Source organism: Colobus angolensis, unplaced genomic scaffold, assembly GCF_000951035.1.
Source record: "Colobus angolensis palliatus isolate OR3802 unplaced genomic scaffold, Cang.pa_1.0 Scaffold49, whole genome shotgun sequence".
Classification (NCBI taxonomy): domain Eukaryota; kingdom Metazoa; phylum Chordata; class Mammalia; order Primates; family Cercopithecidae; genus Colobus; species Colobus angolensis.
In genome coordinates this window covers 3,846,667-3,858,610 of record NW_012118376.1, presented here as the reverse complement: position 1 = coordinate 3,858,610, position 11,944 = coordinate 3,846,667, and the positions used below count along the sequence as shown (strand labels likewise).

The window sequence follows — 11,944 nt, the reverse complement described above, 5'->3', positions numbered from 1 at the left end:
GTTGTACTAGATTACATTCCCACCAACAGTGTAAAAGTGTTCCCTTTTCACCACATCCAGACCAATGTCTATTATTTTGATTTTGATTATGGCCATTCTTGCAGAAGTCAGGTGGTATTGCATTGTGGTTTTGATTTGCATTTCCCTGATAATTAGTGATGTTGAGCATTTTTCCATATGCTCATTGGCTATTTGGATGCCTTCTTTGGAAAACTGTCTACTCATGTCCTCAGCCCACTTTCTGATGGAATTTTTTTTCTTGCTGATTTGTTTCAGTTCTTTATAGATTCTGGATATTAGTCCTTTGTCAGGTGTATAAATTGTGAAGACTGTCTCCCACTCTGTGGGCTGTCAACTCTGCTGATTATTTCTTTTACTGTGCAGAAGCTTTTTAGTTTAAGTCCCATCTATTTATCTTTGTTTTTGTTGCATTTGCTCTCGGTTTCTTGGTCATGAAATCTTTGTTTAAGCCAATGTCTAGAATGACAGTTTTTCTAATGTTATTTTCTAGAATTTGTCTGGTTTTAGGTCTTAGATTTAAGTCTTTGATCCATCTTGAGTTGATTTGTATATAAGGTGAGAGATGAAGATCCAGCTTTATTCTTCTACATATGGCTTGCCGATTATTCCAGCACCAGTTTTTGAAAAGCGTGTCCTTTCCCAACTTTATGTATTAGTTTGCTTTGTCGAAGATTGATTGGCTGTACGCATGTTTAGAGTGTCACAATTTGCAATTGGAAAAATATGGATCCAGCCCAAATGCCCATCAATCAATGAGTGGATAAAGAAAATGTAGTATATATATATATATATACATATATATATATATATATATATATATATATATACACCACGGAATACTACTCAGTCATAAAAAGGAATGAAGTAATGTCATTCGCAGCAATCTAGACGTAAACGGAGGCTATTATTCTAAGTGAAGTAACTCAGGAATGGAAAACCAAACATCATATCTTGTTACTCATAAGTGGAAGGTAAGCTATGGATATGCAAAGGCATAAGAATGATACGATGGACTTTAGGGACTCGGGGAAAAGGGTGGAAGGGCAGTGAGAGATAAAAGACTACACATTGGGTACGGTGTGCACTGCTTGGGTGATGGGTGCACCAAAATCTCAGAAATCACCACTAAATAACTTAGTCATGTAACCAAACACCACCTGCTCCCCTAAAAACCTATTGAAATTAAAAAAATTAATTTTTAAAAAAGAAGTAGAGAAACTTGATGAGTCTATGGGGTATGCCAATTAGCCCAGAACATCCATGTATTCTCATCCCTCATTGGTTGAGGGTTCACAGACCTACTGTGCAAGCACTGGGGTGGCCGACAGCAGAGATGAGTCAAACCATCCTGGCCTGTAGTCATTCAGAATTTCCTTTGCAGTGAAGGCTTTGGCTCTCTGGTGGGCATTGACTTGAGACACATGAACAGGCAAAGGAGTTTGCATGTTAAATCACTGTGTAATCATGTAGTGATTTAAAGGAGGTGAATTGTGCTTCTTCTGGGAAGCTCTACTTCTTTTTGGAGTCTCCAAACTTATCACTGCGACCCCACAATGCTGTGTGATGTGGTTCCAGTCTTCTCAGCCACCATTCAGGTAATGGTAGCTCCTCTTCCTGGGACTGAAACATCAGGAACACCCCGCTTCCTTGCATCTTACCAGTTGCCACATTTACTGAGGCCAGACATTTTCTGAGTGACAAAAACTACCTTATCCTACATGTGCAGATAATATAGGAACAAACAACAGAGAGAGATGCAGTTATGGGCCCATGAAGCAAACCCGTCGTACAGTCCTGAATGGCCTCTAGAGTTTCCTTTAATTTATCTCTCTCCTTCTTAACAAGAATGTTTTCCAGATATCAAAATCTGCCTCTTTCAGCAAAAAATATCTCTTGTGGGCATTTTCATCTTCCTTCCCCATCTCTACCCTGCCACACGCTTCTAAGTGACACACTGCCTTCCCCTTTGAGCCACCAGAGGAGGCTAGAGACCTCTTCCAAGTTTCTTTCTCTGACCCTGCCTGGGGCAGCTTCTTCTGTGGCAGTTTGAGCAGAAAAATGCTCCCAGAACTTAAGTTTTCATTGAGTTAATATTTTTTTCATTTCCAGCTTTCCATCTGGACTCCTAAATTTTTCCTTTTGCTTACTAAGATCCTGAAGCCATTCTGACTTTAGGCAAATATTTGTCAAACACCTTCCATAATGTAGTAACTGTGCTAGAAACTTGGAATACAACAGATGGAGACATCCTTCTTGTTTTCCCAACAGAAATAAACTTTAAACACAGTTCAACTCAAATCAGTAGACATTTGTGGAGTATCTACTGTGTGCCAGGTGCTCTTTTAGGGCTGGGGAGAGTATAAGGATGCTTTCAGCTGTGAGCAAAGGCCTCTAACTTAAAGAGGCTCTAAAAAAAATAAAAGGGGAAATTTATTACTACACAACAGAAGTAGGGCTGTTCCAGACATGGCACACCAGGGCTCTGGCTCCACTTCTCTGAAATTCACTTAACTCTCACATCCTTCACGTGTTACGTCACCAGACTACCTCCCCTCCATGATTCCAGGATATTTGCAAAGTTCTATATGTCACATTCAAGCAAATAATGTCTAAAGCCACAAATGGGACTTCTTTGCTTCATTTATATTTTCAGGAGTAAGGAAAGCTTTCCCAAAAGCTGTCTAGAAATCTTCCCTGCAAATGTCATTGAGCAGAATTGTGTAACAATTCCATGCCCAAACCAATAACTGGAAGGGAGAGAGGAATTAACATGACTGATTTGGACCAATTACAATGTAATGTGCCCATTCCCAAAAGCACATGGTCATGTGAAAAGTGGTAGATCTCAGTTTGCTGAGGGGGCCAGAGGTCTGGGCAAGAATCTCGAGAGCTTGTCAGAAGAAGATGGCAGTGGAGTCATGTGTTGCACTGGAAGAAATTAAGAAAGAGCCGGAGACGCCTGCCGACCAAGAGAAGACATGCATGCCCGAGCTGTCCTGGGGTCTAGCGAGCGGCAGATCTACACTTAGATGGATGCAACCTTGAATTAACTGACTAGATTAGTAAAAGAAGTCTACCCAGAAGCTAGAAAGAAGGGCACAAGCTTAAATTTTGCAGTTGTTTTGTGGATCTTAAAAGACATTGCTATCAAGTAAAGGAAATTGGCATTGTCATGTCTGATAGAAAAGGGGTGGATGATGAATGCCCTACAGTGGGAGCAGTTCCAAATAGATTATTTGCACATAGCAATCACTTCTCCAAATCAGGTACCACTTTCCTCAGGGCACATGAGACCATATTAAATTTTATTTACTATTTTTTTTGCATTTATTTTTCAATTAGTTATGTAAAATACCTTACATAGTCTTTTTCACCTTATTTCCATCGAGCCTTTAAACTCTAAGCACATTGTAATGCATCTATGTAGGAGTTATATTTGGTTGTGCTATGGTATGAGTATTAATAGAAGGTCCATATTGTTTCAAGCCCTTCTGTAAAATATGAAAAGTGCTCTTAGCATTCTGTATAAAGCTGTATTGTTAAATATATGTGTGTCATTTTTTTTAAAGGTAAATCCCTAAATAAAATCAGGATTCTTTAAGGCAAGCATAAAGTATGCATATATGTGTGGAAGTTGTACTGAATGTTGGTAGGGCAACCAGCAGAGTTGGATAGAAGATTGATCTGGTGCCTTTTTAAATATGATTGGTTATTCCTTATAGTTTCCTATTGCCTGCATATATTTTTCTTTAAGTAAAGTAAAAATTATGACCAATAATTCTAATATCTGAAGTTTTTCATCAGAAAAAGATTGAAGTTTCTTCTGTTATATCTGGTGGTGCTCCTTCATGGTATCATGCTTCCTTGTGTGTTGTTTTTTTGTGTGCTTCATTATTTTCTAACTTTCATTTATTGTGTGATTTTTTTTTTGAACTCCAGGATGAAGGAGGGTTCCTCCACATAGGATTTGCATTTCTTTCCATCAGGGACCTGGGAAATTACCAACCCAATATTAAACTGAATTCACAGTTTATTGAGAATTTGGGGCTAGAGATCTCTATGACTTGCATTCAGTTGAAATTTCTTAGGTAAGCATATTCTACCTCTACTCGATAGCCACATTCCCTTGCTATACTAAGCATCAAGGCAACATTTTCAGCAGTCCCCTATATTGGTAGTGGTAGGGAGAATTGGTCTCTGGTTTTCCTTACACTGATAGTGTAAACCTTCAGATTGCTTGTAATGGAGGGTGGGTTGTGCTTCATTACTAGATTCAATAACTTGTGCAAGTCCTAGGTTTTGTCTTGTATCCCCCTCACATTAAAAAGACAAGGAAAACCTACCCCATCATATTGCTATCAACCATCTCGTAAAAGTATAGGAGGATGGCTGTTTAAGAAATATTCATTAGAATTTTACCATTTAGCAAAACCCAAATGAAATAGTAGATAAATAGCAATAATCATCAATAACTGCTAACATCACAAAAGAGACAATTAGTATATGCCTCCTAATTAAATGACATATGTGTAGTAGTTTCATTTTAAAAAGACCCTGCCTCTGATAAGCCTCTACATCTATTTTCTGGATTGCAGGAAATACAGGGAGCAGCAGAGCCTGTTAAATAGCATAATGGGAGCAAAATCAGTAAAATTCAGATGGTAGAGAGCTCTACAGGACATAAGGTTTCCTCATCTATAGTAAATTATGAAGGGAAAAGAAAGGAATGATGAACCAATAGATAAATAGAGATTTAAGAGACATATCAACCAATTGCAATGTATGGTAGACCTTGTTTGGATCTTGATTCAAACAAACTAATTTTTAAAAACATAAAATAAGAGGGAGAGTAGGAGGGTAGGAGACAGGGGTGTCTATGGAAACAATGTGAGTTACCCAAACTCAATGTGGCAGCACCCTTCTGATTCTGGTTGCCAATCTTCCACAATTTTGGAAAGGAAATGGGGGCACCAGCCACCAGAGCAATCCACTTGCCAAACTGCCTTCCTAGAACCAGGACCTGTCCACATGTCCACGGCTGACTTCATAAGTGGGAGCTCTGCAGCTCCTTGGGGTGTTTAGTCAAGACTACAATGAGTTTTGGGGTCAGAAGAAAGCTGAAGAGCACACTGAAGGGGAGAAACAGAGATAGGGTCCACGTGGATCTGGGTGTAGGCTTAAGTGACCCCACCAAAAGAACCTGGCCACCAGAGAGGTGGTCTCTAACTCTTAAACTTTAGAGTTGTTTATGGTATGGAGCATGGAGACCAAGTCCTTGTTTGCCCAGGTCTACGGGTTGTACTGGTTGGAATGAATATCTGTGTGTATATTAAATTGCCAAGATTTAAAACAGGATTAGTGTTCAGGAAGTGACATTGACTTGGGAGTCAATCAGGAAAGTTGTGGAGTTACCTGGAGGTCTGAGCCTGCCAGCCACATCTAAGAGTAGTGGGTGAAATAACCTGATGAAAGGAGATTTATAGCAGTAGGTTTCAGGGAGGAGGGATGAAGAATGTTCTGGAAGTAGCAATACAGAACAAGGACACCACCTTCCTATCTCCAGACACAAGTGATGCAAGCATTGGAGGGAAAAAGTCAGCCGTCACTTGAGAGGGTTGTGGGAGAGCAGCCTCTTAGGAAGGCAAGCCATACTTCCATGAGAACAAAAAGGTGAAGAGAACACTTGGAGATGAGGTTGAGGATATTGGGCATTTTGCTAACGGTGGACTTTGAAGTCCAGGAGGCATAGTCAGAGAGTTTCAGGAGTTGGATAGGGAGAAAGAGACAAAATACTAGGTGTGCTGAGCCTTATGAGCATTAGAATGTAAGAGATGAGAAAAGCACTTGAGATTTTGGGGCTTCTTGTGGTCACTGATACAAGTAGGCATTAAGGGCTTAACAAGATGGACATTGGTAGATTCAAAATATACTGTTTTGACTCCTGTGGGCCACAGCCTGACACGGGCATGCCCCCACCCCCTGGCCCCCACAGCCACCTCCCTGAAGCATGGCATGGGGAGGGCCTCGCCTCACTGTGACAGCAGCATGGCACAGCAAGATCAACTTCATGCTCGGTGCCAAAGCTGATGGCAAGACCATTCTAAAAGGCCTCCCATCCATTTTCCAGGAGCATGGGATGGCCGAATCAGTGCACACCTGGCAGGACCATGGCTATTTAGCAATCTACAAATGGAAACACAAAAACAGCATCTTTGCCAATTTGAGAATTTACCTACCTGGATTGATGTTGCTGGACCTTCAGAGTTACAATGATGACTTGCAGGGCAAAGAAGAGATCGACAGCGTTTTGAACAAAGTAGAAAAAAGAATGAAAGAATTGAGTCAAGACAGTACTGGGCTGGTGAAGCCATTACCACCCGTAATTTGAAGAGGGGCCATCAACAGACATTGGTCTACCACCAGTGGGCGCCTGGTTGAATATGACATAGATGAAGTGGTGTATAATGAAGATTCACCTTATTGGAACATTAAAAGTCTACACTAGAAGCAATTTGAAAATATTCTCATCCTTAGTAGGGATGTTGATTTGGCAGAGTGATTTGCATATACCTGGGCCATCATGGGCAGCAGCAAAGCAGATTGCACTGGCAAAGAGGTATTGATTCTCAGAGGCTGAGATGGGGGCGTATTATGTGAAATAGTCAAACTAAAATCAAAGATGGTCACTATGGTAGATATTGACCAAATGGTGATTGATGGACGTAAGAAATATATGCAAAACACATGTGGTGATGTTGTAGACAATCTGAAAGGCGACTGCTATCAGGCTCTGACAGAAGACTGTATTCCAGTAATGAGGAGGCACACCAAAGAAGGGAGAGAATTGGATTATGTGACTAATGATTTGACAGCTGTTCCAATATCCACATCTCCAGAACAAGATTCCACTTGGGAGTTTCTCGGACTGATTTTTGACCCCTCAATGAATGTATTGAAACAGGATGGGAAATATTTTACACAGGGAAACTGTGTCAATCTGACAGAAGCCCTGCCACCCTATGAAGAACAGCTTGGGTGCCTGCATTGCCTTGTGGAATTCTCAAAGGAGATCGTCTATGTCCCTTCAAACTTCAAATTGTGGGTATTTTACACTGTCTAGAAGAAAGCTAAACCTTGAAGATGAATATCCCTTAATCACATGTGCTGCAAATGGCCTTTTTCACTTCCATATGCTGTACATGACATTGAAACAAGTCATTTTCAAGGCAATTGATTGTGAACTCCTTGAAGTTTTCTTTTTAATTATTATTTTTAATTTTAAAAAGCAAATGGCAAATGTATATTTTGATGAGCTTAGGGTGTTATTTTTTTGAAAGCCAGCTGAAGGATGGTTTGACAGCACAGCAAAGACTGCCAAATGTCTTGACACCCTAGAATGTGATTTTTGTTACTTTTTATTTCTCCGTGGACTTTTTTTGTTTTGGTTATGATAGACTTTCAATTTGGATTTTTGGAGGAATGAACCTCATTGTTTGTTCTGGAGGGAAGTTCTTGGTGTTTCTTTCCCCCAGTATTGACTTACGTATTAAAATGTAGTGCTTATAAGAGAGAATTTTAAAAAGTGAATAGAAATACTTCGATTAAAATTACAAAAGAGCCAAAAAATAGTTTTGAGTGTTGTGGAAGCTGAGTGTTGGGTTAAGAAGAGTAGGTGTCTGCACTTTTCTGTAGACTCCTGATCGTGGTAAGGAGAAGTGGAAAGCTGTACAAACTTGGTCCAAGAGTATGGCGCTCTCTTCAGACCTCTGCTGTGGAAGCCAGGTGTAACTCTGACTTTCCAGAGCATCTTACAAAACCAATTCTCCAAAGCGCAGCCTTTGGAAAACCTTGCCCTGAATACCAAAAGAGGAAGAGTGACTAACATTTATTCTGTACCCATTATGTACTAGGCACTGTGCTTCTTGTGTATATTATAAAATATAACCACTATAGCATCTGTACTTAGTGTGAATTATTTTTATCAAAACCACTTTGCTGATGCGAAAACACATCTCTCATGCTCATTAGGTGTCTTTCACAGCTTGTTTTTTAGCATCACAAGAAGATACTCTGCATTGAAGAACAAAAGTCCTGATGTGTAGGAGGGCAATGACTTTAGAGCACTGAGATTCTGTGGGGATTGGGGGGTGTACCCCTTTTCCCTCCATCTGCTTCTACAAGACAAGTGTTTTCAGAGGAGAGAAAACATTTCATTATAATGACGGCGTGAATAAAACTAGTCTGAGTGCTGGATCCAAGGGGCCTGGGACCAAGGTGTGTGCCAGGCAGGACCCTAGAACCAGAACTAGTTTAGAGGGCAAGTCCAGGAACCAGGGCACAGCATCATCATGACAAAGTGTTTCCTATCCTCCAAAGACAATGTTAAAATAGCCTTTTCCAGTGCAACCTGGTCTTAAAAAGCGATGTTTCCTGCAAACACACAATCAGGGATTTTCCTAAAGGAGCTGTTACCTTCAAATGCATCAAGACACGAAAATCCAGAGGTAGAAAAATCAATCCACTTAAAAAATATATATATCTTCCATGGACAAGATAGGAGAATGATTTGAGGACGATACAGCATAGCATAAAGAACGTTGATCGCTTTTAAGGTTTGTTTCATGGTTTTCTGAATTTCTGTCACTTGGAGAAACAATCCATTATTCAGCAACAGTTTGGAGGAGGTTCTCAAAAAGGTACCCGTTTGAGAACTCAGTGAATTGCCAGCACATTTTGCAGTTGGAAGCTCAAATTTTTATAAATAACATGTGGGGAATCCATATAGGATTTGTTATTTTTAAATTTCACAATTGTATTTCCAATGCTAGATTCATAGGCACTTCCTTGTCATAGTAGCAGCACATTAATTTTAGCCTAAATAATTATTTAAATTATTTAACTATTTAAATAATTATTTTACTAAGAAGAATCCACGAAATGAAAATGAGCACGTTCACTAATTTTCATGTTGCCTGACCATCTCATAGCACCGCCTACGGTCACAGACTGCAAAGCCTCTCACCAGAACAAGAAAGACCGAGCAAGGAAGTGTAGGTTCAACAGCATATGAGAACCATAACTTACAGTTCCAGAGTGTCTGAACCAGAAAGGAGAGAAAATGAGAGGCCAAGAGTTGTCTCCATTTTCTTCTCTTCACAGTATCCTGCATAGGGCACAAATCGAATTGGAAAGCCCAAGTTGACAACACTGCCCTGGGCGAACGGCCTGGCTCCACCGGCTCCTCCGTGCAGGAGGCTCCAGCCTGGGGATGCCTGATAGCTCTCCTTCCCTGGCTCCCGCGTTATACATGTAACATTTATATTTCTATCCACACAGCGTTCATTCAGCCATCCATTCAATCACCCAGGCATATTTACACGTATGGAACACATTCGCGGAGAGATGTGTGTGTTTGAGTTCCAACCACTGCAGCCCGTACTGGCGCCGCCCTTTGTCTCGCTCTGGGTCACCACCACAAGAGCCACGATTTCGGGGAAAGCACACGCCTGTGTGACCGCTTCCCATTCCACATGGGTTCCGTGAGAGCGCGGAGCTGGAGGAGCCAGGGACGTGGGGATGCCCTACTTCCCGCAGCATCCGGATGGCAGGGTCTGCGTCGGAAGACCTGGGAGGGCGACACCCTCCGATGGTGCCGCTGGGTGGGTGCGCCAGGCCTGGGTGTGGCCTCGCGGAGCGAGTTTCTCTCCACCGCTTTGGAACAGTGAAGCTCGAGTTGGGGTCTCCTGCACGCCAAAGGGAGACATGTTTGTTCCTGACAACACAAATCTCTCTCTCTCTCTCTCTCTCTCTCTCTCTCTCTCTCTCTCTCCTCTCTCTCTCTCTCTCTCTCTCTCTCTCTCTCTCTCCCCCCCTTCCCCTCCCTCCCTCCCTCCCTCTCTCCCTCTCTCCCTCTCTCCCTCTCTCCCTCTCTGTCATATTTGGTTGTTTCCCCCCTAAGGGGCCACTTTCATTGTCTGCCTGCGAGTCCAGCTGTCTGGCCCTATCTAGCATTGGGGAGACACTAGACTTAACCTAGAGAAGTTTTCTTCTGCTTGCTCTTGCTGTGCCCAAGTTTCCTCTGGACTTGTCTGCCAGCGTCGGGGTGGGGGCTAGGGGAAATAGGCAACCTAGCTCTGCCTGGTTGCTCCCTGGAAGGCAATTTGAAGTAACAAGTCAGTCCCAGGCCCAGAAATAGAATACAAACCCTCTTTTTGTCCGATGCTGACAGAGTCCAGCAGTCAGAAATTCCTGGCGTCTCACGCTGGACCTGACCCGGGGCGCCGCCAAATGCGCAACGCACAGTCACAGTTGGTGACTAATTAAGGACTGCCGCCCCCCTCCTTCACTTGCTACAAACTCAGAGCCCTGACTTCTCCAGAAGTACCTACCACTTGCAAGTGGCTCTCCTTCCCCGCCCCCTGCCCCAGTCCCGCACCTCAGCAGCGCTTCACCACCGCGACTTGCCGGAGCACCGCGAGTGGCGCGCGGCGCCCGCCTCCCCCGCGCGCCGTGACACCCTGCGCACCGCTGGTACTCTCGCCACGCCGCCGCCCGGCACTGCAGCACCGGGGGGAGGAGGGAAGCGGAGGAGGGGAGGAGGACCGCAGCGTGCAAGCCAGGAGTCACTTTCCCGCCCCTCCTCTTGCCGCTGACACGCTCAGAGGAGTCACCACTCTGCGCGCTGCAGGCGAGAGTGGCAGACGGAGGCAGCCCGGGGAAGCGAGCCGGAGCGGCGCCCGCACAGAGGCGGCTGCAGTGCTGACACCACTCAGGGAAAGGGTCTCCGACGGCTGGAGCGGTGAGTGGGGGAGGCGAAGCGGGCATCCGCAGGGAGACTTTCCCCGGCTGCTGGGTTTCTCTTCCCGACCGGTGGCCGGGCGCTGCAGCCTGGGGAAGTTTTTGCAACCTTTCAGAAGCGCAACTTTGCCCCGCCTGCCCCGGAGGAAGCGGCTGCAGGTGCCCACTGCTGGGTAGGCGCCTTTGTTGAGGAGGGACCGGGAAAGTCGGGGTAAAATAGATGCAGTGGCCCCCGGGTTCGCTAGGGTAGGTCTGGGGACTGGGTCGCACTTTCTCTGGGATTCCCAGGGGAGGTGGGTGGGCAGCAGAGGCGATGCAGGGGCCGCGTCTGCAGCGACCGCCACGCTCTTTTTTGCTTGTGTGGTTTGACGGGCAGGGTACCTGGACCTATATCTTCATAGCAGCCTTAGGCTCAACTTTTCGGCGGGGATCCCTCTGCAGACGTGCGGGTGGCGGGAGAGCAGAGGCAGCTGCAGTAAGTGCTGAGAGAGCCTGAAAGAAATACCATGAATTTTCAAACTCTCCCACATACATTCCCGAAGCCCCTGTCTAGCGTCTAAGCGAGAGCAAGAGAGGGCTGGAGAGCAGGAGAGCCCGCGGGGCTGAGGCTCTTTGTCAGCCGCCTGCACTTCCTACACAACGCCTTCATTCAGCAAAAACCTATTGGGCGCCTACTGTGCGCCAGGCGAGGCGAAGCAGACCCAAGGCTGTGAAGCTCGGAGAGGAAAGGGACCGATCCCAGTAAATAAGCTACCGAGGTAATCTTAGATGGCGATGAGGGTAGTGAAGGCCATTAGCCGACCCTCTGACCCTTTCTCTTAGTGGGCTTCTTCCCCTCCGCCTGGGTTCTAGAACTGGGAAGACTTTTCTGCAGAGCGTCGCGGGGAGCGCCCCGGGCTGGGTCCAGGGGGACTGCGGAATACGGGGATGAACTTGGCTTGGGGCAGCCAGCACCCCGCGACAGATGAACAATCGGGAGCAGATCTGTGGGCGTGCGGGGACCTTAGGCGGCGCGCGGGGGCGGAGGGGGAGGGGCTGAGTCACGGGGGCTGGAGGTGCCGCCTGGACGGCCTGAGCTGGGGGCGCTCGCGTCACCTGCTACGTGTGCCAGTGATGCAAATGCAGA

The 11,944-nt window shown here is 44.9% G+C and overlaps 1 protein-coding gene and 1 pseudogene across 2 annotated transcripts in view; both read left to right on the top strand.

Moving 5' to 3' along the window:
- Positions 1–6,028: 6,028 nt before the first annotated feature.
- LOC105524192 lies at positions 6,029–7,159 on the top strand (annotated as a pseudogene).
- A 3,319-nt stretch (positions 7,160–10,478) lies between these two features.
- SV2C (synaptic vesicle glycoprotein 2C) overlaps positions 10,479–11,944 on the top strand; it is a 280,355-nt gene continuing 278,889 nt past the window's right edge. For both annotated transcript variants that reach the window (XM_011959231.1, XM_011959230.1), the window contains exon 1: positions 10,479–10,819. The gene's annotated coding sequence lies outside the window, so the exon portion shown is untranslated. The remainder of the gene's footprint in view (positions 10,820–11,944) is intronic.